Below are 26,554 nucleotides of genomic sequence, written 5' to 3'. Positions count from 1 at the left end.
CCTAAGCTTCAAAAGATCTTTATTCGCATCTACTGTATTTTGGGTGGGCATCAGTATAAAGTGCAGAAATTTGGTTCATGCGACGATATTCACAATTTGTTTTCCCCACATAGAATTGTTGATATTTCAAATGCTTTACCAGATTTTGATGGTGAATGCTGAAAATGCAGTGACTTTTGGAAAACTTGTCAGAAATATGTATGATTTCTATCTTTGTATTGTCTGATGCTGTTGCTGTTGTTTTAATGCTGTGCCTCTGTGCTTCGCACTGTATGGCAATAAAGACACATAACTCATCATTGTATTGAATCATACAATCCCTACAGTGCAGAATGAGGCCATTCAACCCATCAAGCCCTATTCCCGTAACCGCACATATTTACCCTGTGAATCCCCTGACACTAAGAGTCAATTTAGCATGGCCAATCAACCTAACCCCCGCAGACAAGGGGAGAATGTGCAAACCCCACACAGTGAACTGGGACTGCAATTGAACCCAGTTCCCTGATGCTGTGAGGCAGCAGTGCTATCCACTGTGCCATCATGCTGCCCTTGAATGGAGGAACATTATTGATGAGCCATGTGGCCAATGTCTGCTCTTATTTCCTGTGTTCTGTGACTGGAAGAGACGGATCCATGGATACTGAGGGAAATAGGGTGGAAATTGCAGAGGCATTGGCCAAAAGTTTCCTATACTTGCTAGTTATATGTGTGGTGCCAGAGGACTGGAGAATTGCAAATGGTAAACACACTTTTTCAGAAAAGGCTGTGAGGATAAGCCAACTCAATCCAATCAGTTTCACCTCAGCAATGTGGGATATTCTCCAAACAATAACTGCAGATAAAATTAACACTCACTTGTGCTAATGTGCATTAATTAAGGAAAACACATACATAATTATTAAAGGGGAATCATATTTAACTTGCTCGAGATTTTCATGAGGGTAACAGAAAAGGTTGATGAGGGTAATGTGGTTAATGTGAACATGGACTGGCAAAAAGCATTTTATAAATAAAGGGGCACACAGCAAACTTGTGGTAACATTTGGAGCTGATAGAATAAAAGGGACAGCAGCAACATGGATAGGAATCTGACAGAGTGACAGGAAACACAGTGGGAAGTATTTTTATTTGGATTGGAGGTCGGTTAAAGTGGGATTCCAGGAGAGTTGGTGTTAGGAATTCTGCTCTTCCTGATACATATTAGAGACATCGGCAATGCTGTACAGAACACACATTCAAACTGTGGTAATTACACAATACATGACAGCATTGTGAACAGTGAGGAGGTAGTATTGAAGCTCACAGTTTCTTAGACAGCTTGTGGATTGGCCAAACAAGACCAATTTAAAGCAGAGAAGTGTGAAATGATTTATTTCAGTGGGAAGAAAAGGGAGAGACAAGAGAAAAGAAATGATACAATTGTAAAGACATGCAGGAACAAGGGACCTGTGGTCAAATGTGACACTAATAATTGCTGTTTAGGTGGCAGGTTGAGAGTGTGGTTACTCAGGCATTTGGGATTGTGAGCTTTATACGTCGGGGCATAGTGAACAAGAGGAAGCAAGTTGTGGGAAACCTGTATCAAAGAACAAAGAACAATACAGCACAGGAACAGGCCCTTCGGCCCTCCAAGCCCGCGCCGCTCCCCGGTCCAGGATTGAATCCTGAATCCAGGATCCCCGCCCAATTTTCCAGCCTATCTACATACCAATATCCTATCCACCGAGCTGTCCCTCACAGCTACGATGCTTTGTTCATTACAACCTATTAACTCACCCCCACCCCCCCATTCCAGACCATGTGATCTCCAGGGAGAGGCGAAAACCCAGAGTGAAAAACCCCAGGGCCAATATGGGGAAAAAAAAAAATCTGGGAAATTCCTCTCCGACCCCCTGAGGCGATCGAAACGAGTCCAGGAGATCACAATGGCCCTGATCGGAAAATGCTTCCCAACCCTAGTCATTTCCACTTCCACGAACACCATATGAATTCCCTGCCCCCGAGACAGGTTCCCAACTATCCGCAGTCTCGCTCTGTACTGGCACCAGCAAGATGATCATAGAATGAAGCCTTGAAACGAGAAACCAGGAACAATTGGCCCGCGCCGCTCCCTGGTCCAAACTAGACCACTCTTTTGTATCCCTCCATTCCCACTCCGTTCATATAGCTGTCTAGATAAGTCTTAAACGTTCCCAGTGTGTCCGCCTCCACCACCTTGCCCGGCAACACATTCCAGGCCCCCACGACCCTCTGTGTGAAATATGTCCTTCTGATATCTGTGTTAAACCTCCCCCCCTTCACCTTGAACCTATGACCCCTCGTGAACGTCACCACCGACCCGGGGAAAAGCTTCCCACCGTTCACCCTATCTATGCCTTTCATAATTTTATACACCTCTATTAAGTCTCCCCTCATACTCCGTCTTTCCAAGGAGAACAACCCCAGTTTCCCCAATCTCTCCTCATAACCAAGCCCCTCCATACCAGGCAACATCCTGGTAAACCTCCTCTGTACTCTCTCCAAAGCCTCCACGTCCTTCTGGTAGTGTGGCGACCAGAACTGGACGCAGTATTCCAAATGCGGCCGAACCAACGTTCTATACATCTGCAACATCAGACCCCAACTTTTATACTCTATGCCCCGTCCTATAAAGGCAAGCATGCCATATGCCTTCTTCACCACCTTCTCCACCTGTGACGTCACCTTCAAAGATCTGTGGACTTGCACACCCAGGTCCCTCTGCGTCTCTACACCCTTTATGGTTCTTCCATTTATCAAACCCTGGTTTGGCCTCAATTGGAGTATTGCACTCGGATCTGGACAGCAGTGTTTAGAAAGGGTGTGAATGCATTAGCAAGGGTGTAATAAATCTCTGGGCGTGAGTCCAGGGATGAGGAAGTTCAGTTACATCGGTAGATTGGAGAATTTGGGTCTTTAGTGAAGAGAAGATTGAGAGGAGATTTGATAGAGGTGTTCAGAATTGTGGGGGGAATTGGAAGGAGCTGATAGGGAGAAGCTGTCATGTCCCAGTCTTCCTCTGTCAGGAAGTATTCCCCAAACTGAATGAACAGGGCATTGTTCCCAGTTACACTTCTCCAGCAATGCTAAATATTCTGAGTATTTGTTTTAATGTGAAACATTTATGATAATTATACAAACACAATAAGTTATTTAGAGTAAAGAAGAAACATTAAAAGTGAAAATACATGTTGACGTCCCTGTGCTGGGCTTTTAGTCTTTCCGGTATGGGCCAGTGGTCTGATTAATCCGATGGTGCTTTTCCCAGTCACCTGCGTAACGTGGCTCGAATCCCAGACTTCTAGTTTTTGAACTGCACAACGGAGCATTTAAGAAAGTATTGGGGCTGAATGGCCTCGTCTGTGCTCTCGGTCTCCTTCCACCTGGTGAGCTGATCTGACACCCACCCCAGTGGAGTCGCTGCACAGATTGCCTGAAAAATGGTCTCTAAGATAACGGAGTGACTGTGAATCTCGTCACCACTTCCATCCTGACTAATTTCCTCCACTTCAAACCATCCAACAATGTCAGAAGGAGTGAGAACTGGAGTAGGAGACTCCATCAATGAATGAGGTCCCATTTTGACCACTCGAGAATCCGGCCTTGCTCACTCCATCTCTGTTCTCCAGCAGCGATGATGTTCCAGGGTCTGTTCGAGGATCGCCTTGCTCCAAAGCAGCTGAATTTTGATGCTTGTCAGCAAGTTGTTGAGATTTGGCTCCTCTTCACCTCCAACTTCAGACCAATCGGGGCTTCCAGGGCTGGTTGAGCAGAAACAACAATAATTGAGGATTTTGCAGTGTTGTTACATTCGAGCAGATTTCCACATGGGGCATTTCATTAAACACCGGCTTTTTCACTTCATAAACAACTATAGGAATGGCAATGCAATGTATTGGCCCATTTATCCTCACATAGGATTTCCCATGTCATGTTGAAGTTGCACAAGACATTGGTAAGGCCACACTAGGAATACCGTGTGCAGTTCTGGTCACTCTATTATAGAAAGAATATTATTAAATTTGAAAGAGTGCAAAAAAGATTTACTAGGATGCTACCGGGACTTGATGGTTTGAGTTATGAGAGGCTGAATAGACTGGGACTTTTTCCCTGGAGTGCAGGAGGCTTAGGGATGATCTTATAGAGATCTATAAAATAATGAGGGCTATAGATCAGCTCGAAAGTCAATGTCTTTTCTCAAAGATCGGGGAGTTTAAAAGTGGAGGGCATAGGTTTAAGGTGAGAGGGGAGAAACACAAAAGGGTCCAGAGGGGCAATTTTTGCACAGACGGTGGTGAGTGTCTGCAACGAGCTGCCAGAGGTAGTCGTCGAGGTGGTTACAATTTTGCCTTTTAAAAAGCATTTAGATAGTTACATGGGTAAGATTGGTATGGAGGAATATGGGGCAAACGCAGGCACCTGGACTAGTTTAATGGCAAAATCTGGGCAGCATGGATGAGTTGGGCTGAAGGGCCTGTTTCCAGCTGTAAATCTCTGTCACTCTATGACTATGCCTCTAGTCCCAATAGGAAATGATGCAGGTTGTCACCGTCATTGCTCTAAGTGGGAGGTGGTCAATGCTCACTCACAGCATCTGTATTCCATATGAACAGCTGGCAGGTCGACCACCAAACCGATGGTAAACATTCTGCCAACATCCAGTGAAACTGGGTAACTATGGTAACGGGTCGGTACATTGACAACACAGGACCCTGTGACAATAGCTTCATCCCCAACAGGGTGATGTCACCAGGATCCACAATTCCCCCAGTTTGGAGATTCCTGTCAGGAAGCAAGGAGCAAAGTGTAAGACACCAGAGAAAAGACAAGAGATCTTTATTTCTATCGAACCAATCATTATCTCAGGAGTTCCCAAATGAATGACTTCTTTAAGAGGTCAGAGAGTCATCGAATTTTGCATCACAGAAAGAGGCCATTCAGCCCCTCGTGTATGCACCAGCCATCAGCACCGATCTATTCTCATCCCATTTTTCAGCGCGTATTCACATATACGACCTGGATGAGGGAACCAAATGTAACATTTCCACGTTTGCTGACAACACAAAACTGGGCAGAATTGTGAGTTGTGAGGAGGATGCAAGGAGGTTTCAAGGTGATTTGGACAACTTGAGTGAGTGAACAAACACATGGCAGATGCAGTACAACGCGGCTAAATGTGAAGTTATACACTTTGGTGTGAAAAACAGAAAGGAAAGGATCAGATGAGATCTGATTAAAACATATAAAATTCTAACAGGCTGGACAGACTACATGCAGGAAGGATGTTTTCCGTGGTTGGGGAACCAGCAACATTTACCAAGAAGTGGAAAGCGGAAGATCACCTCCAGTGAAAAACAGGAGTTAGAGCATCCGGTCGAGGCGGCTGAGGGACTTCACTGGTGCATTCTGGGAGAAGTCGGACCAGCAACATTTACCAAGAAGTGGGAAGCTGAAGATCTGGTGTCAAGGAGCGGTAAACCCGAAACACTACATTAGTGTTTCCCTCGCTCCCTCCTCGAACCAAAAATAAGGCCACTGTGAGTTGGTAAAAGTGAAGGTAAGAGTTTTATAAATTTTCTCAAATAATTTAATTGGTGCTCGAAATGTCGGTTGGTGGGGTTAAGTGTTGCACTTCTGGGATGTGGGAGATCCGGGGCTTCCAGCATCTCGGACAACTATGTCTGCAGGAAGTGCACCCAATTGCAGCTCCTTTCAGACCGCATGGATAGGTTGGAGCAGCAGTTGGATGCCCTTAGGAGCATGAAGGAGGCGGAAAGCATCATAGATAGGAGATTTAGAGACGTGGTCACACCCAAGGTGCAGGCAGATGGATGGGTGACCGCCAGAAGGGGCAGGCAGTCAGTGCAGGAATCCCCTGTGGTCATCCCCCTCTCTAACAAGTATACCATTTTGGATACTGTTGGGGGAGATGGGCTTTCAGGGAATAACAGCAGCAGCAGCCAAAGCAGTGGCACCATGGCTGGCTCTGTTGTTAAGCAGGGAGGGACAAAGAGCACTAGAACAATAGTTGTAGGGGATTCTATAGTTAGGGGTGTAGATAGGCGTTTCTGTGGACGTGAAAGAGACTCCAGGATGGTATGTTGCCTCCCTGGTGCCAGGGTCCAGGATGTCACTGAACAGACAGAAAGCATTCTGAAGGGAGAGGGTGAACAGCCAGAGGTCGTGGTACATATTGGTACTAACGACATAGGTAGGAGGAGTGATGAGGTCCTGCAGCAGCAGTTTAGGGAGTTAGGTAGAAAGTTAAAAAGCAGGATCTCAAGGGTTGTAATCACAGGATTACTCCCTGTGCCACATGCCAGTGAGGCTAGGGATAGAAAGATAGTGCAGCTCAACACGTGGCTAAACAGCTGGTGCAGGAGGGAGGGTTTCAGATATCTGGACGATTGGAGTCTCTTTCGGGGCAGATGGGACCTGTATAAGGAGGACAGGTTGCATCTAAACTGGGAGGGCACAAATATTCTGGCCGGGAGGTTTGCCAATGTCACATGGAAGGATTTAAACTAGTTTAGCAGGGGGGTGGGAACCAAAGCAAAGGTGTATTAGCTGAAGGAGAACCGGAGAGTCGGGCCAGTAAGACCCAGAGAAACAGCAGGCAGGGTGGGGTTCATAATCAAAGAGGGTCTGGTGGACTGAAGTGCATCTGTTTCAATGCGAGAAGTGTTACAGGTAAGGCAGATGAACTTAGAGCTTGGATTAGTACTAGGAAATACGATGTTGTTGCCATTACAGAGACTTGGTTAAGGGAAGGACAGGATTGGCAGCTTAACATTCCAGGATACAGATGTTTCAGGCGGGATAGAGGGGGATGTAAAAGGGGTGGGGGAGTTGCACTACTGGTTAAGGAGAATATGATGTGGAGATGCCGGCGTTGGACTGGGATAAACACAGCAAGAAGTCTCGCAATACCAGGTTAAAGTCAAACAGGTTTATTTGGTAGCACAAGCCACTAGGTTCGGAGCGCTGCCCCTTCATTAAGGAGAATCCCAAGGCATTTTATACATATGTTAGGAACAAGAGGGTTGTCAGAGAAAGAGTCGGACCTCTCAAGAACAAAGGAGGGGAATTATGCTGAGAACCCAAGGAAGTAGGTGAGATCCTAAATGAATACTTTGCATCAGTATTCACAAAGAAGAGGGACATGTTGATTGGTAGTGTCTCAGAGGGATGTGTAGACCCGTTAGAACAAATCGCAATTACAAGGGAGGAAGTGTTAGGTGTTTTAGGAAGCATAAAGGTAGACAAATCCCCAGGGCCAGATGGCATCTGTCCTAGATTATTGAGAGAGACAAGAGATGAAATTGCTGGGCCTCTAACAGAAATCTTTGTTTCTTCATTGGACACAGGTGAGGTCCCAGAGGATTGGAGGATAGCAAATGTGGTCCCGTTATTTAAGAAGGGTAGCAAGGATAACCCGGGTAATTATAGGCCAGTGAGCTTGACGTCCGTGGTAGGGAAATTGTTGGAGAAGATTCTTAGAGATAGGATCTATACACATTTAGAACTGAATAGTCTCATTAGCGATAGACAACATGGTTTTGTATGAGGGAGGTCATGCCTCACAAATTTGGTTGAGTTTTTTGAGGAGGTGACAAAAATGATAGACGAGGGAAGGGCCGTGGATGTCGTCTACATGGATTTTAGTAAAGCATTTGACAAGGTCCCTCATGGCAGACTGGTGCAAAAGATTAAATCTCACGGGATCAAAGGTGAACTAGCTAGATGGGTACAGAACTGGCTTGGCCATAGAAGACAGAGGGTAGCAGTGGAGGGGTCTTTTTCTGATTGGAGGTTTGTGACTCGTGGTGTTCCGCAGGGCTCTGTACTGGGACCTCTGCTGTTTGTGATATATATAAATGATTTGGAAGAAGATGTAGCTGGTCTGATTAGTAAGTTTGCAGACGACACAAAGATTGCTGGAGTTGCGGATAGTGATGAACATTGTCAGAGAATACAGCAGTATATAGATAGGCTGGAAAATTGGACGGAGAAATGGCAGATGGAATTTAATCCAGATAAATGCGAAGTGATGCATTTTGGTAGATCTAATGCAGGAGGGAGCTATACAATAAATGGCAGACCCATCAGGAGTATAGACACGCAGAGGGATCTGGGTGTGCAAGTCCACAGATCCTTAGAGCTGGCAGCACAGGTAGAAAAGGTGGTGAAGAAGGCATATGGCATGCTTGCCTTTATTGGACGGGGCATAGAGTATAAAAGTTGGCATATGATGTTGCAGTTATATAGAACGTTGGTTAGGCTACATTTGGAATACTGCGTCCAGTTCTGGTCGCCAGAGAGAGTGCAGAAAAGGTTTACCAGGATGTTGCTTGGTATGGAGGGCATTAGCTATGAGGAGAGGTTGGAGAAACTTGGTTTGTTCTCACTGGAACGACAGAGGTTGAGAGGCGACCTGATAGACGTCTACAAGATTATGAGAGGCATGGACAGAGTGGATAGTCAGAAGCTTTTTCCCAGGGTGGAAGAGTCAATAACCAGGGGGCACAGGTTGAAGGTGCCAGGGGCAAGGTTTAAAGAAGATGTACGAGGCAGATTTTTTACACAGAGAGTAGTGGGTGCCTGGAACCCGTTGCCAGGGGAGGTAGTGGAAGTGGATACGGTAGTGACTTTTAAGGGGCGTCTTGACAAATACATGAATAGGATGGGAATAGAGGGATATGGTCCCAGGAAGGGTAGGGGGTTTTAGTTCAATTGGGCAGCATGGTCGGTGCAGGCTTCGAGGGCTGAAGGGCCTGTTCCTGTGCTGTAATTTTCTTTGTTCTTTGAATGTAAAACAATAGGGCTCAGTCTTAGGATACGGGGTACACCATTTAGGAATGAGATGAGGGGAAATTTCTTCACTCAGAGGGTGGTGAACCTATGGAATTCTCTACCAAAGAAGCTGTGAAGACCAAGTCACTGCATAGGTTCAAGAAGGAGAGAGAGATTTTTTAAAGATTTTAATTGCATCAAGGGGTATTGGGAAAAAACAGAATATGGAATTGAGATAGAGGATCAGCCATGATCACATGGAATGATGGCACAGACACGAAGGGCTGAATGGCCGACTCCTGTTCCGAGTTTCTATGTTTTCAAGTTCTGATGAAAGGTCACAACCCTGAAACACTAACTCTGTTTCTCTCTGTAAACAGATGCTGCCCACTCGGCTGAGCTTTCTTTTCTGCTTTAATTGCAGATTTCCAGTGTCTGAACAGAACCCAGCCAGAGTCAGCACCTTCAGGAGAGAGAGAGAGGAACCAGTGAGTGTAGAACTGAACCCAGCCAGAGTCAGCACCTTCAGGAGAGAGAGAGAGAGAGAGAGGAACCAGTGAGTGTAGAACTGAACCCAGCCAGAGTCAGCACCTTCAGGAGAGAGAGAGGAACCAGTGAGTGTAGAACTGAACCCAGCCAGAGTCAGCACCTTCAGGAGAGAGAGAGAGAGAGAGGAACCAGTGAGTGTAGAACTGAACCCAGCCAGAGTCACTACTTTCAAGGGATAGAGAGGTAACTAATCTAAACCCTGCATTCAAAAACAGAGGTAGAGAGGAAAGAGGGAACCAATGACCAGTCAGCCGAACGTCAGTCGTAGGGCAGCTGCTCGAGCCCATTACCAAGCGTTTGGAAAGCAGTGTTATGATCAGATAAAGTCAGCATGGATTTACAAAGGGAAATCATGCTTGATAAAACTACTGAAGTTCTTCGAGGATGTAACTGGTTGAGTTGACCAGGAAGAACGGGTTGATGTTGTTTATTTAGAATTTCAGAAGACGTTCGACAGGGTCGCTCACAATGTTTTTAATTGTTAAAGGTTAAAGTTTGTTTATTTGTGTCACAAGTAGGTTTACATTAACACTGCAATGAAGTTATTGCGAAAATCCCCTCGTCGCCATACTCCGGCGGCTGTTCAGGTAGACTGAGGGAGAATTTAGCATGACCAATGCACCGAACCAGCACGTCTTTCAGACTGTGGGAGGAACTGGAGTACCCAGAGGAAACACACACAGACACGGAGGGAACGTGCAGACTCCACACAGACAGTGACCCAAGCCGGGAATCGAACCTGGGTCCTTGGCGCTGTGAGACAGCAGTGGTAACCATTGTGCCGCTCCTCTACTATGTAAAGGTAAAGTACATGGGATTGTGGGTAGCGTCTTGAGATGGATAGAAAGCTGATTAACAGACAGGAAGTAAAAACATGGCATAAATGGGTCTTTTTCCAATTGGAAGGCAGTGATTAGTGGAGGACCGCAGGGATCAGCGCTAGGACCCCAACTGTTCATATTATATATTAATGATTTGGACGTGGGAACTAAATGTATTATCTCCAAATATGTAGATGATACAACATTGGTGGGAGGGTGAGCTGTGAGGAGGATGCAGAGATCCTTCAGCGCGATTTGGACTGGCTGAGTGTGTGGGCATGTACATGGCAGATGCAGTATAATGTGGGTAAATATGCAGTGACCACTTCATTACTCACTTCAGTAGCAAAAATAGGAAGGCAGATTATTATTTGAAGGGGTGTAAATTAAGAGAGGTGGATACTCAGCGAGACCTCGGTGTCCTTGTGCATCAGTCAGTACAATCAAGTCTTAATGCGTAAGACTTTGGTTCGGCCACATTTGGAATATTGTGTACAATTCTGATCGCCACACTTCCGCAAGGATGTTGATGCATTGGAAAGGGTGCAGAAGAGATTTTCCAGGATGTTGCCTGGTTTGGAGGATACAGACTATGAAGAAGGTTGAACAAACGTGGATTGTTTTCTTTGGAGCATCGGAGGATGAGGGGGGACCTGAGAGAGGTTTACAAGATTATGACAGGGTTGGATAGAGTGGATTGTCAGAGTCTTTTTCCCAGGGTCGAGGGGTCAATAACTCGAGACAAAGGTGAGAGTGAGAGAGGGAAAGTTTAAAAGAGATGTAAGGGGCAAGTTTTTCAGACAGAGAGTGGTGAATGCCCAGAACGTGCCAGAGGAAGTAGTGGAAGCAGATTCTGTAACAACGTTCAAGAGGCATCTGGATAGATACATGAATCAGCAGGGAACAGAGGGATATGGACCACATCGAGGCAAGAAAATATTAGATGAGAGAGGTGTAATAAGTCTGCGGAGGCAGAAGTTCCTTCATCAAAACGCCCTTATTTACAACTCTAACAGCAGTACACAGAGTGCTGACAGTTCGCAGTCTACCTCCGGGGGTGTTAGAGGAATTGACATTCCCAGTTAAGTACAAGGCAAAGACTCCCTGATTGGCCCATCAATTGGATCCTGAATCAGGGATTTCTTTCAACACCAACCAAGTAAACAAACTCAAATTAACTTAGGGACAAATTAAAAGGGGCAGCTCCCCAAAAGGAAGGGGGAACAGCCCGAACCAAAAAACAAAGTCGAAAGGAAACTTAAAACATCAAACCAAAAGGTGATTATCAGGGTCGATAATACACCCCAGCCCCTGCGGTGCCCAGCGGTCGCGGAAGGCGTCAACTGCGCCCGTGGATCCTGAATCAGGGAGTTCATGCTCCAATAGGCCAATCTCAATGGCCTGATTGAAGTCATTACAAGAGGCATCGGCACAGACTTGGTGGGCGAGAGGGCCTGTTCCTGTGCTGTACTGTTCTTTGTTCAGTCGCTGAAAGTAAGTGCATAAGTACAGAGACAAAAAGACAGCAAATTGTATGTTGGCCTTGAGAGCAAGAGGATTTGTGTCTCGGAATAGGGATGTTTTACTGCAATTGTATAGGGCAATGATGAGGCCACACCTGGAGTATTGTGTGCAGTTTTGAGGTCCTTATCTGAGGAAGGATGTCCTTGCTACAGGGGGAGTGCAGCGAAGGTTCACCAGGTTGATTCCTGGGATGGCAAGTGTCGTATGAAGAAAGATGAAGTTAGTTAGGATTATGTTCATTGGAGTTTAGAAGATTGAGAGGGGTCTCATAGGAACTTATAAAATTCTAACAGGACTAGAAAGGGTAGATTCAGGAAGAATGTTACCGATATCCTTTGTGTGAGGATAAAGGGTAAACTTTTAAGACCGAGGCGAGGAGAAATTTCTCCACCAGAGAGTGGTGAATCTGTGGAAATCGCTAATGCAGAAAATAGCTGAGGCCAAAATGTGTGATGTCAAGAAGGAATTAAATGTAGCTCTTGCGGCGAAAGGGATTAAGGGATATGGGTGGAAGGTGGCATCAGGAAAGAGAATTTGATCAGCGATGATCATAATGAATGGTAGAGCAGGCTCAATGGGCCGAATGGCCGACTCTTGCTTCTATTCGCTGTTTAAAGAAAACAAAGAAAAGTGCAGCTCAAGAACAGGCCCTTCGGCCCTCCAAGCCTGTATCGAAATGATGCCCGAACTAGACTTAAAAAAAAACCTTCTACCGTTACTCAGTCCGTATCTCTCCGTTCCCTCCCTATTCATGGACCAATCCAGATGTCTCTTACATGTTGTTAATGTGCCTGCTTCCACCACCTCCTGTGGCAGCATGTTCCAGGTATCCACCACTCTGCATGAAAATTCTCCGTAAGAAGTCTCACAACACCAGGTTAAAGTCCAACAGGTTTATTTGGTAGCAAATACCATAAGCTTTCGGAGCAGAGCTCCTTCGTCAGCTGTTCTGTCTGGAGACAATACACATCTCTTTAACCTGTATTGAATGCTCCCTCCACCCACATTGTACATTTAAGACCTGGCTGGCTGTAGAGATTTGCATTCTAATCAGTATTCTGTAATTTGATTTCTGTGTCTGTGCCCTGTTTGAGAACAGATATCCACTCCATCTGACGAAGGAGCAGCGCTCCGAAAGCTTATGGTATTTGCTACCAAATAAACCTGTTGGACTTTAACCTGGTGTTGAGACTTCTTACTGTGCTTACCCCAGTCCAACGCCGGCATCTCCACATCATGAAAATTCTCCCCCACACATCTCCCTTAAACTTTCCCCCTCTCACCTTGAACATGTGCCCCTTGTAATTGACACTTCCACCCTGGGAGAAAGCCTCTGATTATCCACCCTGTCTATGCCTCTCACAATTTTGTAGACCTCTATCAGGTCTCCCCTCAGCCTCTGTCTTTTCAGTCAAAACAATCCGCATTTATTCAACCTCTCCTCAGAGTCAACACCCTCAAGACCAGGCAACATTTTTCTATGTATGAGAGAAAGGAACCAGAATTTGTGGAACGAGCATTAAAACGCGAGAGGTCCCGGGTTCAAATCCCGGACGAGCCCAGTAGGGGTTTTTTTGCTCATTGTTCCACTGGAGCAAGCAGAGAGGGAGTGATTTGTGGCAGGAGTGCTGGTGAGAGATTTATTTAATTATTTATTTCGTTAGTTAGTGTTTTTTTGCCTTTATTTTGAGTACTATTTTTCTTTTCTTAATTTTAAACTGAAAACCAGAAGTGGGCTGCTCAGGAGTCTGGGAAGGGTTTTTTAAGCGCACAAAGTATAAAAGGTAGGCTGCAGTATGCAGCGGGCAGCGTCGGGAGCGGGCAGGGGAGTGATTGGGAAGCAGAGTGTGAGCTATAAGGGCTTTGGCTCACAGGGCTTCGGGGGACTGGGCGAGCAGGGGTGAGTTTTAATTCTTATTTATTTTTCTGTTTACCTTGGTATAAAGGGTAAAATCTGAGTGTGAAGCCAGTGCATTGTTCCCGGTGTAGGATTTGGGAGGTCCTGGAGGCACCTGGCCTCCCGGACGTCCATATCTGTGAGGGGTGTGTCGAGCTGTGGTTCCTGAGGGACCGTGTTAAGGAGCTGGAACTGCAGCTCGAGGATCTTAGGCTGTTAAGGGAGAATTAGGAGGTGATAGACAAGAGCTATCATCAGGTGGTCACACCAGGGCCACGGGTGGAGGGCAAGTGGGTGACGGCCAGGAAGGGTAAAGCTCGGGTGATTGAGAGCACCCCGGTGGATGTGCCCCTACACAACAAGTACTCCTGCCTGAGTACTGCTGGGGGGGACAGCCCGCCTGGGGGAAGCAGCAGTGGCCGTGTCTCCGGAGTGGAGTCCGGCCCTGGAACTCAGAGGGCTAAGGAAAAGGGGAGGAAGGCAGTGTTAATTGGGGACTCAACAGTCAGGGGGACGGACAGGCGTTTTTGCGGAGGCAGGCGGGAGTCTCGGATGGTGGTTTGCCTCCTGGGGCCGGGATCTAGGATGTCGCTGGTCGACTCCCAGAAATCCTGAGGGGGGAGGGAGAGGAGCTAGAGGTAGCGGTACATGTTGGTACCGCTGATGTGGGAAGGAAGGGGGAAGGGGTCATGAAAAGTGAATATAGGGAATTAGGGAGACAGCTGAGAAGGAGGAAAGCAAAGGTAGTAATCTCAGGATTGCTGCCTGTGCCACGGGAAGGTGAGGGCAGGAATGGAGTGGGGTGGAGGATGAATGTGTGGCTGAGGGACTGGTGCAGGGGGCAGGGATTCAGGTTCCTGGACCATTGGAACCTCTTTAGGGGCAGGTGTGACCTGTACACACAAAACGGGTGGCACTTGAATCCCAGGGGGACCAATATCCTGGTGGGAAGGTTGGCTAAGGCTACTGGGGAGAGTTTAAACTAGATAGGTTGGGGGGAGAGGATCGAGACAAGGTGACTGGGAGCGAGGAAGTTAGCTCGCAAACAGAGAAGGGTTATAGACGGTGCAAGAGGGAGGATGGACGGGGGATAGAGAAGGGGAGAGCTCAGACCAAAGGATTGAGATGTGTTTACTTTAATGCCAGGAGTATAGTGAATAAAGGGGATGAGCTCAGAGCGTGGATCGATGCCTGGAAGTGTGGTGTGGTGGCCATTACGGAGACTTGGATGTCTCGGGGACAGGACTGGATACTCCAGGTGTCGGGATTCAGATGTTTCAGGAAGGACAGGGAGGGAGGCAAGAGAGGGGGTGGAGTGGCACTGCTGATCAGGGATAGTGTCACAGCTGCAGAGAAGGTGTATGCTGTGGAGGGATTGTCTACAGAGTCTCTGTGGGTGGAAGTTCGGAGTGGGACAGGGTCGATCACTTTGCTGGGAGTTTTCTATAGGCCGCCCAATTGTAACAGGGAGGTGGAGGAGCAGACAGGGAAACAGCTGCAATAAGAGCAGAGTTGTTGTGATGGGAGACTTTAATTTCCCAAACATACATTGGAATATCCTGAGGGTAAGGGGATTGGATGGGGAGGAGTTCGTTAGGTGTGTTCAGGAGGGTTTCCTGACACAGCATGTGGACAAGCTGTACTTGATCTGATACTGACCAATGAACCTGGACAGGTGTCAGATCTGTCAGTGGGAGAGCATCTTGGGGATAGCGATCATAACTCTATCTCCTTTATGCTTGCATTGGAAAAAGAGAGGATCAGGCAAGCAAGGAAAGCGTTTATATGGAGTAAGGGGAAATATGAAGACATAAGGCAGCAAATACGTGGAGTAAATTGAAAGGAGGTATTCTCGGGGAAATGTACTGAAGAGAGGTGGCAGTTTTTCAAGGAATGTCTGTCTAGAGTTCTACAGGACAACGTTCCGAGCAGACAGGGAGGAGTTTGTAGGTTAAAGGAACCGTGGTGCACGAAAGCTGTGCGGGACCTAGTCGAGAAGTAAAGGAAAGCGTACAAAAGGTTCAGAGAGCTTGGCGAAGATAGGGATTTAGAAGAGTATATGGCTTGTAGGAAGGGACTAAAGAAGGAAATTAGGAGAGCCAGAAGGGGTCACGAGAAGGCCTTGGCAGGTAGGATTAAGGAAAACCCTAAGGCGTTCTCTATAAATATGTGAAGAGTAAAAGGATGAGACGTGAAGGAATCGGGCCTATAAATGGTGAAGGTGGGAAAATCTGTACGGAACCAGTAGAAATGGGGGAGGTGCTTCCTGAGTATTTTGCATCGGTTTTCACAGAGAAGGACCTGGGTGGATGTACTGCGAGCTTGCGGTGGACTGAAAAGATTGAGTATGTGGACTTTAACAAAAAGGTTGTGCTGGAATCTTTGAATGGCATCAAGATAGATAAGTCGCCGGGTCCGGATGGGATGTACCCCAGGTTACTGTGGGAGACGAGGGAAGAGATTGCAGAGCCTTTGGCGATGATCTTTGCGTCGTCGATGGAGACGGGAGAGGTGCCGGAGGATTGGAGGATTGCGGATGTGGTTCCTATTTTCAAGAAGAGGAATAGGGATAGCCCAGGAAATTACCGACCGGTGAGTCTAACCTCAGTGGTCGGTAAGCTGATGGAGAAGATCCTGAGGGACAAGATTTATGAGCATTTAGAGAGGTTTAGTATGCTCAAGAATACTCAGCATGGCTTTGTCAAAGGCAGATCGTGCCTTACGAGCCTGGTGGAGTTCTTCAAAAATGTGACTAAACACATTGACGAAGGGAAAGCGGTAGATGTGGTTTATATGGATTTTAGCAAGGCGTTCGATAAGGTCCCCCATGCAAGGCTTCTAGAAAAAGTGAGAGGGCATGGGATCCAAGGAGCTGCTGCCCTGTGGATCCAGAACTGGCTTGCCCAAAGGAGGCAGAGAGTGGGTATCGATGGGTCTTTTTCTAAATGGAGGTCGGTCGCCAGTGGTGTGCCCCAGGGATCTGTTCTGGGACCCTTGCTGTTTGTCATTTTCATAAATGACCTGGATGAGGAAGTGGAGGGATGGGTTGGTAAGTTTGCCGACGACACGAAGGTTGGTGGGGTTGTGGATAGTCTGGAGAGATGTCAGAAGTTACAGAGGGACATAGATAGGATGCAAGACTGGGCGGACAAGTGGCAGATTGACTTCAACCCAGATAAATGCGTAGTGGTCCATTTTGGCAGGTCAAATGGGATGAAGGAGTACAATATAAAGGGAAAGACTCTGAGTACTGTAGAGGATCAGAAGGACCTTGGGGTCCGGGTCCATGGGGCTCTAAAATCAGCCCCGCAGGTGGAGGAGGTGGTTAAGAAGGCGTATGGTGTGCTGGCCTTTATCAATCGAGGGATTGAGTTTAGGAGTCTGGGGTTAATGATGCAGCTATATAAGACCCTCGTCAGACCCCACTTGGAGCACTGTGCTCAGTTCTGGTCGCCTCATTACAGGAAGGATGTGGAAAAGATTGAAAGGGTGCAGAGGCGATTTACAAGGATGTTGCCTGGATTGAGTGGCATGCCTTATGAGGATAGGCTGAGGGAGCTCGGTCTTTTCTCCTTGGAGAGACGTAGGATGAGAGGAGACCTAACAGAGGTATATAAGATGTTGAGAGGCATAGATCGGGTGGACTCTCAGAGGCATTTTCCCAGGGTGGAAATGGCTGCTACGAGAGGACACAGGTTTAAGGTGCTGGGGTATAGGTACAGGGGAAACGTTCGGGGGAAGTTTTTCACACAGAGGGTGGTGGGCGAGTGGAATCGGCTGCCGTCAGTGGTGGTGGAGGCAAACTCAATAGGGTATTTTAAAAGACTCCTGGATGAGTACATGAGACTTAATAGGATGGAGGGTAATAGATAGGCCTAAAAGGTAGGGATATGTTCGGCACAACTTGTGGGGCCGAAGGGCCTGTTTTGTGCTGTAGTTTTTCTATGTTTCTATGAACGCACCCAGAGACATCACCTTCAGGGGAGGAGAGAGAGGAACCAGTAAGTGTAGAACTGAATGACTCAGTCAGAGTCAGCACCTTCAGGGGAAAGACATGAATGAGAATAGGTGGAGCAGATGACTGCATGGCTGGAGAGATTATATAGCAGGGAGGGTTTTAGATTCTTGGGGCATTGGGACCATCTCTGGCTGAGCTGGGACCTGTACAAGTTGGACAGATTACATCTGAACAGGAATGGGACCACCATCCTCACGGGGAGCTTTGTTCGTGCTGTTGGGATGGATTTAAACTAAATTGGCAAGGAATGGATCCTGACAGGTAGTGATAGAATCTTCAGGTTTGAAAAGTGGTCAGGGACAGGAGGGAGTGACTGCAGCTGAGGCAGATAAGGGGACTCAGAGGGCAACTATGGTAGCCTCTGCAACTGTCCAATAACTTTGAGCATCTTTCAGCTTTGGATGAGAGTGGGGGCTGCAGGGTGAATGAGCTGACTGACCTTGGCAGTGTGGTACAGGATGCCATTCAAGTGAGGGAAGCACATTAGAATGAGTGGACACTATAGTGAGGGGAAGTGACACTGTTCTCTGCCGCAAGGAGCGAGAATCCAAGTGGCTGTGTTGCCTGCCTGGGATGGGTGGCAGGATTCAGGACAACTGCTCCTGGCTGGAGAGGAACTTGCAGTGGGAGGAGGAAAGTCCCTTTGCCGTGGTCCACATGGCAACCAATCATTCAGGTAGAATGAGGGAAGAGGTTCTGCATGGGGAGTTTGAGGAGCTTGGCACTAAATTAAACAACAGAACCTCCAAAGTTATAATCACTGGATAATTGCCTGAACCTTATGCAAATTGACAAAGGATACATCAAATTAGAGAGTTGAATACGTGGTTGAAAGACTGATGTGGGAGAAGTGGGTTTCGGTTCGTGGGCACTGGTATCAAGACTGGGGAAAGGGGGAGCTGTACAGTTGGGACAGCCTACATCTGAACCATGCTGGGGCCAGTGTTCTTGCAAACTGCATAATTAGGTAAGTGGAAAGAGCTTTAATCAAAAAGGGGCAAGGGGAATGGTGTGGTGGTTCTGGGGAGGGATATGTTGGCTAACTAAGCAAAAGGATATGGCAGCATTGCAAGACAGCTCTTTTGGTAATGATGCCCAGAGTGTGACAGGAAGGGACACAGTCTAGATACAGCAAAAAAAAAGCTGAAAATAGAGGCAAAGGGAAGAAAAATGGGAAAAGGGCAAAATTAATGGCACTTTATGTAAATGAAAGTTGTAATTTGGCACAAAATGTACAGTGAACCAATCAACAAATGACACAAAATGCGCTAAAATCTTCTTGCCATGACAGAGATTACAAGGAGGTCAAAGCTGGTGACAATGTATTCAGAGGTATGTGACTTTGTTTAAGGACAGGCAGGAAGGAAAGTGTGTTGGGGGAGCTTTGTTAATATGAGATGGAATAAGGACAACAGCAAGAAATGATCTTGGATCAGAAAACGTAGAATCCATATGGGTGAAGGAAAAAATAACAAGGGGAAGAAGACACTGGTGGGAGTAGTCTATCGGCCCCTGGCAGTAGATATACTGTAGGGTGGGGAATGAATCAGGAGATAATGAGGATATGAAGGAAAAGGCAGGACATTAATCATGGCTGACTTTAATCTTCCTGTGGATTCGGACAATCAAGTTTGCAGAGGTAGCCATGAGGAAGAATTCAGAGTGTATTCGGCACAGTTTCCATGAAGAATATTTTGTGGATCCGAGCAGAAACCAGGCCAGTTTGAAAGATTGCAATGTGTAATGAGACAGCTTTCATAAAGAGTCAGAGTAAAAGCTCTACTGGGAAACAGTGACCTTAACATGGTGGAGTTCAGCATTCAGTTTTGAGTACAAACTTGCATCAGAAGCAACTGTGCTCAACTTAAATATGGGTAATTACAAAAGAATGAGAGCAGAGTTGGCTGGACTGCAAAAGATGATTAGCAGAAAAGACGATCGCTCAGCAATGACATACGTTATGAAAATAGTTTTTGACTCACAACAAAGATATATACCAGTGATGAACAAGGATTCTGAAAGGGAATAAATCAACCATGGTTAACCGAGGAAGTTAAGATTGCATTAAACTGAAAGAAGAACATAGGATGTTTCATATATTCGTGATAAGACAGAGCATTGGGGAAGTTTCTAAAACCAACAAATGATGACCAGAAAAATACTAATGTGGGAGAAGATGAACGACAAACGTAAATGAACAAGTAATATAAAAAGAATCAGAAAAAGTTTCTTTTAATATATAACAAGAGAGAGGCTAAAGTGAACATAAGCTCCTGAGAGATTGAGACTGGGAATTAAAAGTGGGGAACCATAAAGTGGCAGAGGAGTGAAATAAATAGTCTGTGTCAGGACGGCCGAGTAGTCGAAGCTGCTGCGTTCAGGTCACAGACTCCTCTAGAGGCCTGGGTTCAAATTCCAGTCCTGACATTGATAAAGGGTGGCAGTGGCAGGAAATCATTGCAGGTGATATTTTGCATATAGCCAGAAAGAAAAGATCAGAACAGGGTAAATGCAGTCTTACCCAGCTAAACTATCCCTCCTTATCCTTCTCAACCTGTCCACACCTTTGACATGGTTGACTGCACTATCGTGCTCCAATACCTTCCCACTGTCAGGTCAGTGTGCACAGCAGATGAAGATGTTAATGTACCTGACATCCTGGGAAAACTAATGATGGATGAAGGGCTGGGCCTCAGTAAACGAGTGTAGAGAAGGCTGGAGTTCTCAATCATCTGCACCTCAAGCGGCAGCTCCTCCATCTCAATGTGTGTGGTGAGATCAGGCCATTCTGCCAGTCAGGAACACCCAGACTGACGATAAGAGAGAGAGAGGCTGTAATTAGAACCAAACAAGAAGGGAGATTCAGTTAGAGGAACCAAGCCCCACCCCCAAAACAGAGCACAGGATGATCCCAGGATCTAACCGTGGCCTCTGCAAAGTGAGTTGCTCTAACCCGGAATGGCACTGAGCCCCACACATAGAGCACAGGAAGATCCCAGTCTCTGTGCTGATTGGCCTGACTCCAGGGAGTTTGCAGTGCTGCCACTGCTGAGACTGGGGAACTGCAGCGTGACATGTTTACACAGGAAGCTGCCATTGGAAACCCTGAGCTGCGGATTTCTAAAATCCTACAGCGTAGAAGGCGGTCATTCGGCCCATCGAGTCTGCACCAACCACAATCCCACCCAGGTCCTATCTCCATAACCCCATACATTTACCCGAGCTGGTCTCCCGGACACTCAGGGGCAATTTAGCACGGCCAATCCACCGAACCCACACATCTTTGAACTGTGGGAGGAAACCGGAGGAAACCCACGGGGAGAACGTGCAGACTCCGCACAGTCAGTGACCCAAACCGTAATCGAACTAGGGTCCCTAACCACGGTGCCGCCCTATTCACAGCCGGGCAGGACGGGATTCCCGCTGCCGAAACCCTTCCCCCATCCGGAGCTCCGCCGCGGGCTCAGGATCCGGGCCCGGGGACTGAAGCCACTGGCGGGACATTTGCTGCCGCTCCGCGCGGTGTCTGATGGGCCTGTGACCGGCAGCTGGGAAAACCAATCGGAAATTGACGCATCGCGGTTATCCAATGGCCGCTCTGCGCCCATTGAGTGACAGCTGCTTTATCCAATCAATGGGTTCCATAGTCAGAAGTTCGAGACCATTGAAAATGACGCTCCAATTGTACCCAATCACAGACCGCGTTGCTAACAACACACGCCCCCAATGTGATGGACATCTTCTCTCGCCAATCGTAACGCACTGTCCAATCGGAATGTGCCGCTCGTGCGCGACTCGTGCAGCGTCACTCCCAGCCCAGCGTCATTGCGTCATTCAATTCGATCCGGAGCTGAAACCAATGAGAAATCAAAGAATTTGTGGCCGAAATAATCCTTAAAGTGGAACCGCTCACAGAATTATGGTTGTTCAATTATAATTCTTTGATGGCAGTTAAAGCGGCAAAAGGACTGCGTAAAGTCAGAGGATGCAAAAGCTGAACCCCGCGGGAAAGGAAGGAGGAAATAAATGAAGTGAACAGGTGACAAAAAAGAACTGGGAGGAAGGCAAGCAAGAAGCTGCGACGTTTAGAGAGGGAATTCCAGAGCTGCGACCCAGAGAGCTGAAAGTGCGACCAACACTGGTGGAGTGAACCAAGATGTGGAGATGCCGGTGTTGGACTGGGGTGAACACAGTAAGCAGTCTTACAACACCAGGTTAAAGTCCAACAGGTTTATTTGGTAGCAAATACCATAAGCTTTCGGAGCACTGCTCCTTCGTCAGATCTGACGAAGCTTATGGTATTTGCAACCAACTAAACCTGTTGGACTTTAACCTGGTGTTGTGAGACTTCTTACGGAGTGAACCAAATCAGGGATGCTCACGAGGGCAGAATCAGAGGAGCTCAGATATCTCAGAGGATTGTTAGGCTGGAGGTGATGAAAGGGAGGAAGAGCTGAGGACATGGAGGGGTTTGGAAACACGGATAAGAATATTAAAATTGAGACATTGTTGAACCACGGGTCAGTGTTTGTCACTGAGCACTGAGTTGATGCATCAACGGTATTTGGAGTAAATTCAGATTTAATGATGAGAACTCAATTTGCAGCTTTCTGGACACAACAGCACAATAAATCGCATCAGAAGTGGACCACTTGGCCCCTCAAGCCTGCTGCTCCATGCAATAGGATAATGTTTTAGATTCCCAAACCACAGAATCTTTACAAAGCAGTAACAGCCCATTTGGCCAATCAAGTCTACACTCCTGTATTGAAAAACTGTCCAATCCCACTCTCCCGCCTCATAGCCCCAGAGACCCGGGTTTCGTCCTGGCCTTTGCTGACTGTGCAGATTTTGCACATTCTCCCCCATGAGTTTCGTCTGGGTGCTCTGGTTCACTTCCATGGTTCAAAGATGTGCAGGTTAGGTGTATTGGCCATGTTAAATGTTCCTTTAATTTCCAAAGATGTGTAAATTAGGCTCTGAATCGTGGCAGTTTTTACACTTACTTTGAAATTTTCTCCTCGTTCTTGATGAACTCATGACTGGAACATGAAAATCTCTATCAATGAATCCCTACATTGCAAAAGATGGCCATTCGGCCCATTGAGTCTGCACTGATTCTCTGACCTGTCCACATAACCTCGCATATTTACCCTGTTAACCCTCCTAATCTAAACATACTGGGAGACATAAGGGTAAATTTAGCATGGTAAATCCACGTACCCTATCAATGGAGTGTGGGGGAAAACCAGAGCACCCGGAGGAAAGCCACGTGGACACAGAGAAAATGTGGAAAATACGTAAGTCACTCAAGGCCTGAATTGAACCCGAGTCCCTGTCATTCTGCAGCAGCAGTGCGAAAGCCACCCTTCTTTCTCTTCCAAAAGACCATAAGACATAGGAACAGCATGAGGCCACTCAGCCTATCGAGACGGCTTTCCCATTTTTCTCATTCCCATTCTCTTGTCTTTTCCCCATAACCCCTAATCCCCTTATTCATCAAGAATCTATCCATCTCTGTCTTAGAAACAGTCAATGACCTGGCCTCCACAGCCTTTTGCGGCAAAGATTTCCACAGATTCGCCACTCTCTGGCTGAAGAAATTCCTCCTCCTCTGTTTTAAAGGATCGTCCCTTTAGTCTGGGGTTGTGCCCTCTGGTTCTAGTTTTTCCTACAAGTGGAAAAATCCTCTCTGTGTCCACTCTATCCAGGCCTCGCAATGTCCTCTAAGCTTCAATAAGATCCCACTCATCCTTGTGAATTCCAACGAGTACAGACCCGGAGTCCTCAACCATTCTTCATACAACAAGCTCTTCATTCCATGGATCATTCTTGTGAACCTCCTCTGGACCTTTTCCAAGGCCAGCACATCCTTCCTTAGATAAGGGGCCCAAACTGCTCACATTACTCCAAATGGGGTCTGACCAGAGCCTTTGCCAGCCTCAGAAGTACATCCGTGCTCTTGTATTCTGACCCTCTCGACATTGCATTTCCCTTCCTAACTGCCGACTGAACCTGCACGTTTGCCTTAAGAGAATCTTGAACAAGGACTCCCAAGTCCGTTTGTGCTTCTGAGTTCCTGAGCATTTCACAATTTAGAAAATAATCTACGCCTCCATTCCTCCTTCCAAACTGCATAACCTCACACTTTTCCACATTGTATTCCATCTGCCACTTCTCTGCCCACTCTCCCAGCCTATACAAATCCTTCTGCAGCACACCTGCTTCCTCAATGCTACCTGTCCCTCTACAGGTCCTCACAGGCTTCTTCCCGTAAGGAAAAATACCCAACTTCTCGATCGATCTTCATTGCTACAAACCTTTATCAATGGAATCATTCATGTGAATATCCTTTGCACTCCCTCCAAACTTCGACAAGTGTGATGCCCAGCACTGGACTCAGTGCTCCAGGTGAGACCTGTCTGGTGTATTTAAAAGCTCAACATGATCTTCTTATTCGTCTATTTAATCCTCCAATAAAATGTAGGATGCCATTTGCTTTATTAACTGCTCTCCCAACATGCTCAGCCACCTTTAATGACTTTTGTACTTAAAAACCGAGATCCCTTTTTTCCTGCATTTCCTTAAGAGTTTCTCCATTTATTTCTCCACAATCTGAAAATGAATCAACTCACACTTCTCAGCATTGAACTTCATCTAGTTAGGTGATTGACCCGCACAGGTGCCCGACTGTGGCAAATTGGGGAATTTCACAGTAACTTCATTGCAATGTTAATGTAAGCCTTACTTGTGACGAATAAACTTTCCTTTAACTTTACTTTTCTGTAATTTCACTTTATCTGCCACTGGTCTGCCCAGAGGACAGCAATGGAAGCGTTCACTCAGCATCTACACATTGTTCTGAGCTCTTGGATCTCTCAGCCTAATTCACTCAGCCTTTCAACATGGAACAACCTCCTCATTCTGGGGGGCAATCCAGTGAACCTTCTCTGTACCGCCTCTAATGCAAGCTTATATTTTCTCAAATGTGGATACCATAGCTGTTCACAGCATTGCAAATGTGGTCTCCATAAACTCCTGTACAATTGTAGCAAGACACTTTTCTTCATCTACTCCAATTAACTTGCAATAAAAACAAACATGCCATTTGCTTTTGTGATTGCTTTAATGAATAAGCCAGATTGTGCTCCGAATTCTCCTCAACATTTTAAATCCGTCACATTTCAACCCCTCCTCAGCTCTGAAGAAGAGTCATAGGCACTGGAAGCATTAACTCTGTTTCTCTCCCGATAGATGCTGCCAGACCTGCTGAGGTTTCTATCATTTTCTGTTTTATTTCAAATTCCGTCTCTCTGCCATCCTCACCTCCTTGTAGAAACATATTTGTAATTTTTTAACTCTCCCATTCGACTGAGGCTTGTCATTTAATCATTGCTGCACTTCTCCTTGTTTAGCAAAGACAAGAGAACAGTTCCCGCTCGATTCAGTGATGAGTGATGAATGAGAAATGATGTGAGGAGTTGTGACAGAAAATCAACATCTCCGCCTTCTCCCTGTAATCCTGCACATTCTTCCTTTTCGGAAAACAGTCTAATTCCCTGAGGACGTTTCAATTGAATCTGTATCCACCACACTCTCCAGCAGTGCATTCCACACTTTAAATACTCACTGTGTGAAAAATGTTTTCCTCGTGTTCCTATTCCTTCCTTTGCTCATGATGTTCAATCTGTTCCCACTCATTCTTCATCATTCCACGAATGGGAACAGTTTGTCCCTATCCACTCTGTCCAGATGTCTCATAACTTTTAATACCTGGAAGTGGAACCCCTGATGGGGTGGTAAGATTTTTAAACCAGTCGACATTAAGGCATTGATAAAACTAGCAGCGTTCAGTTAAATGACTTTTAAATACATTTATGAGCTAACAAGAAGCAATGTGAGATGCAGTAATTGATTCAACCGAGTAATTATGATTGTAAAACACACATGCTGATATTTTGAATGGATTATTATTGACTTTAAGGAAGTTAACAGTTGGCAGTAAACCAATCTCGAAACATTAGCTCATTTCACTCCTTACAGATGCTGCCAGAACGGCAGAGATTTTCCAGTATTTTCTCTTTTGGTTTCAGATGACAGCATCCGCAGTAATTTGGTGTTATTTTAGAGTTGTACTGTTGCACCTCATTTAGAGTTGTAGGACTGAGAAACTCACTAATGAAATTGATTAGATACTTTGGAACTGTTTTCCTTTTACTTTTCATTGTCCCTCTATAATTTTCCCACCAGAATGAATCACTTCACAATTCTCAGCGTTGAATTTCATCTATAAATTGTCCACTCATTCCGTCAACTTGTCCATGTCCTTTTTGAAGTTTCACACTTTCCTTCTCACAGTTCACAATGCTTCCAAGTTTCGCATTATCCACAAGTTCTGAAATTGTGCCCTGTGCACCATTAGCTCTGTCACTAATAGATCCTGGTGCATGTTCACAGTGTCTACACCTTGTGTGCATACCAAACTGGTTTGGGGCTTATAACAGAAAAGAGGAGCCAATGCAGATACCTGTCTGCATAGTCCACGTAAATGTTGCAGAATTGTAGTCAAGTGGTTTTGTTATCATTGTTAATAGGAAGTAGCAGAGAATGGTTTTGATCCATCGACCTCTGAGATATGGGCCCAGCACGCTTCAACTGCCCCACTTCTGCTACGTCAAGTCCAGCTTCACCTACCCCACCCCCCCGCCTCCGCCCCTCCCCCCTGCTCCCCCTCACTCCTCCCCCTCCCTCCTCCCCTCCCCCCTCCTCCCCCTCCCCGTCCCGCCTCCTCCCCTTAGCCCTCCCCCTACCCCTCCCCTGTCCCCCCTCCCCCCGCTCCCCCTCACTTCTCGCCCTCCCTCCTCCCCCTCCCCCCTCCCCCTCTCTCCTCCCCCTCCTCCCCCTCCTCCCCCTCCCTCCCTCCTTCCCTCC

The 26,554-nt window shown here is 46.6% G+C and overlaps 1 long non-coding RNA gene across 1 annotated transcript; it reads right to left on the bottom strand.

The window, feature by feature from the left end:
* Positions 1 to 1,113: 1,113 nt before the first annotated feature.
* Positions 1,114 to 21,148, bottom strand: LOC144483596 (uncharacterized). The gene is made up of 3 exons (XR_013496033.1): positions 21,004 to 21,148; positions 20,274 to 20,455; positions 1,114 to 3,782 (listed from the first exon to the last, which is right to left on the bottom strand). It is a non-coding gene; the product is annotated as an uncharacterized LOC144483596 (long non-coding RNA).
* Between the last annotated feature and the right edge of the window lie 5,406 nt (positions 21,149 to 26,554).

Source organism: Mustelus asterias, unplaced genomic scaffold (genome assembly GCF_964213995.1).
Source record: "Mustelus asterias unplaced genomic scaffold, sMusAst1.hap1.1 HAP1_SCAFFOLD_76, whole genome shotgun sequence".
In the NCBI taxonomy this organism is placed as follows: Eukaryota; Metazoa; Chordata; class Chondrichthyes; order Carcharhiniformes; family Triakidae; genus Mustelus; species Mustelus asterias.
Note: the sequence above shows the minus strand (reverse complement) of the source record. Positions and strands in the feature narration are given on the sequence as shown.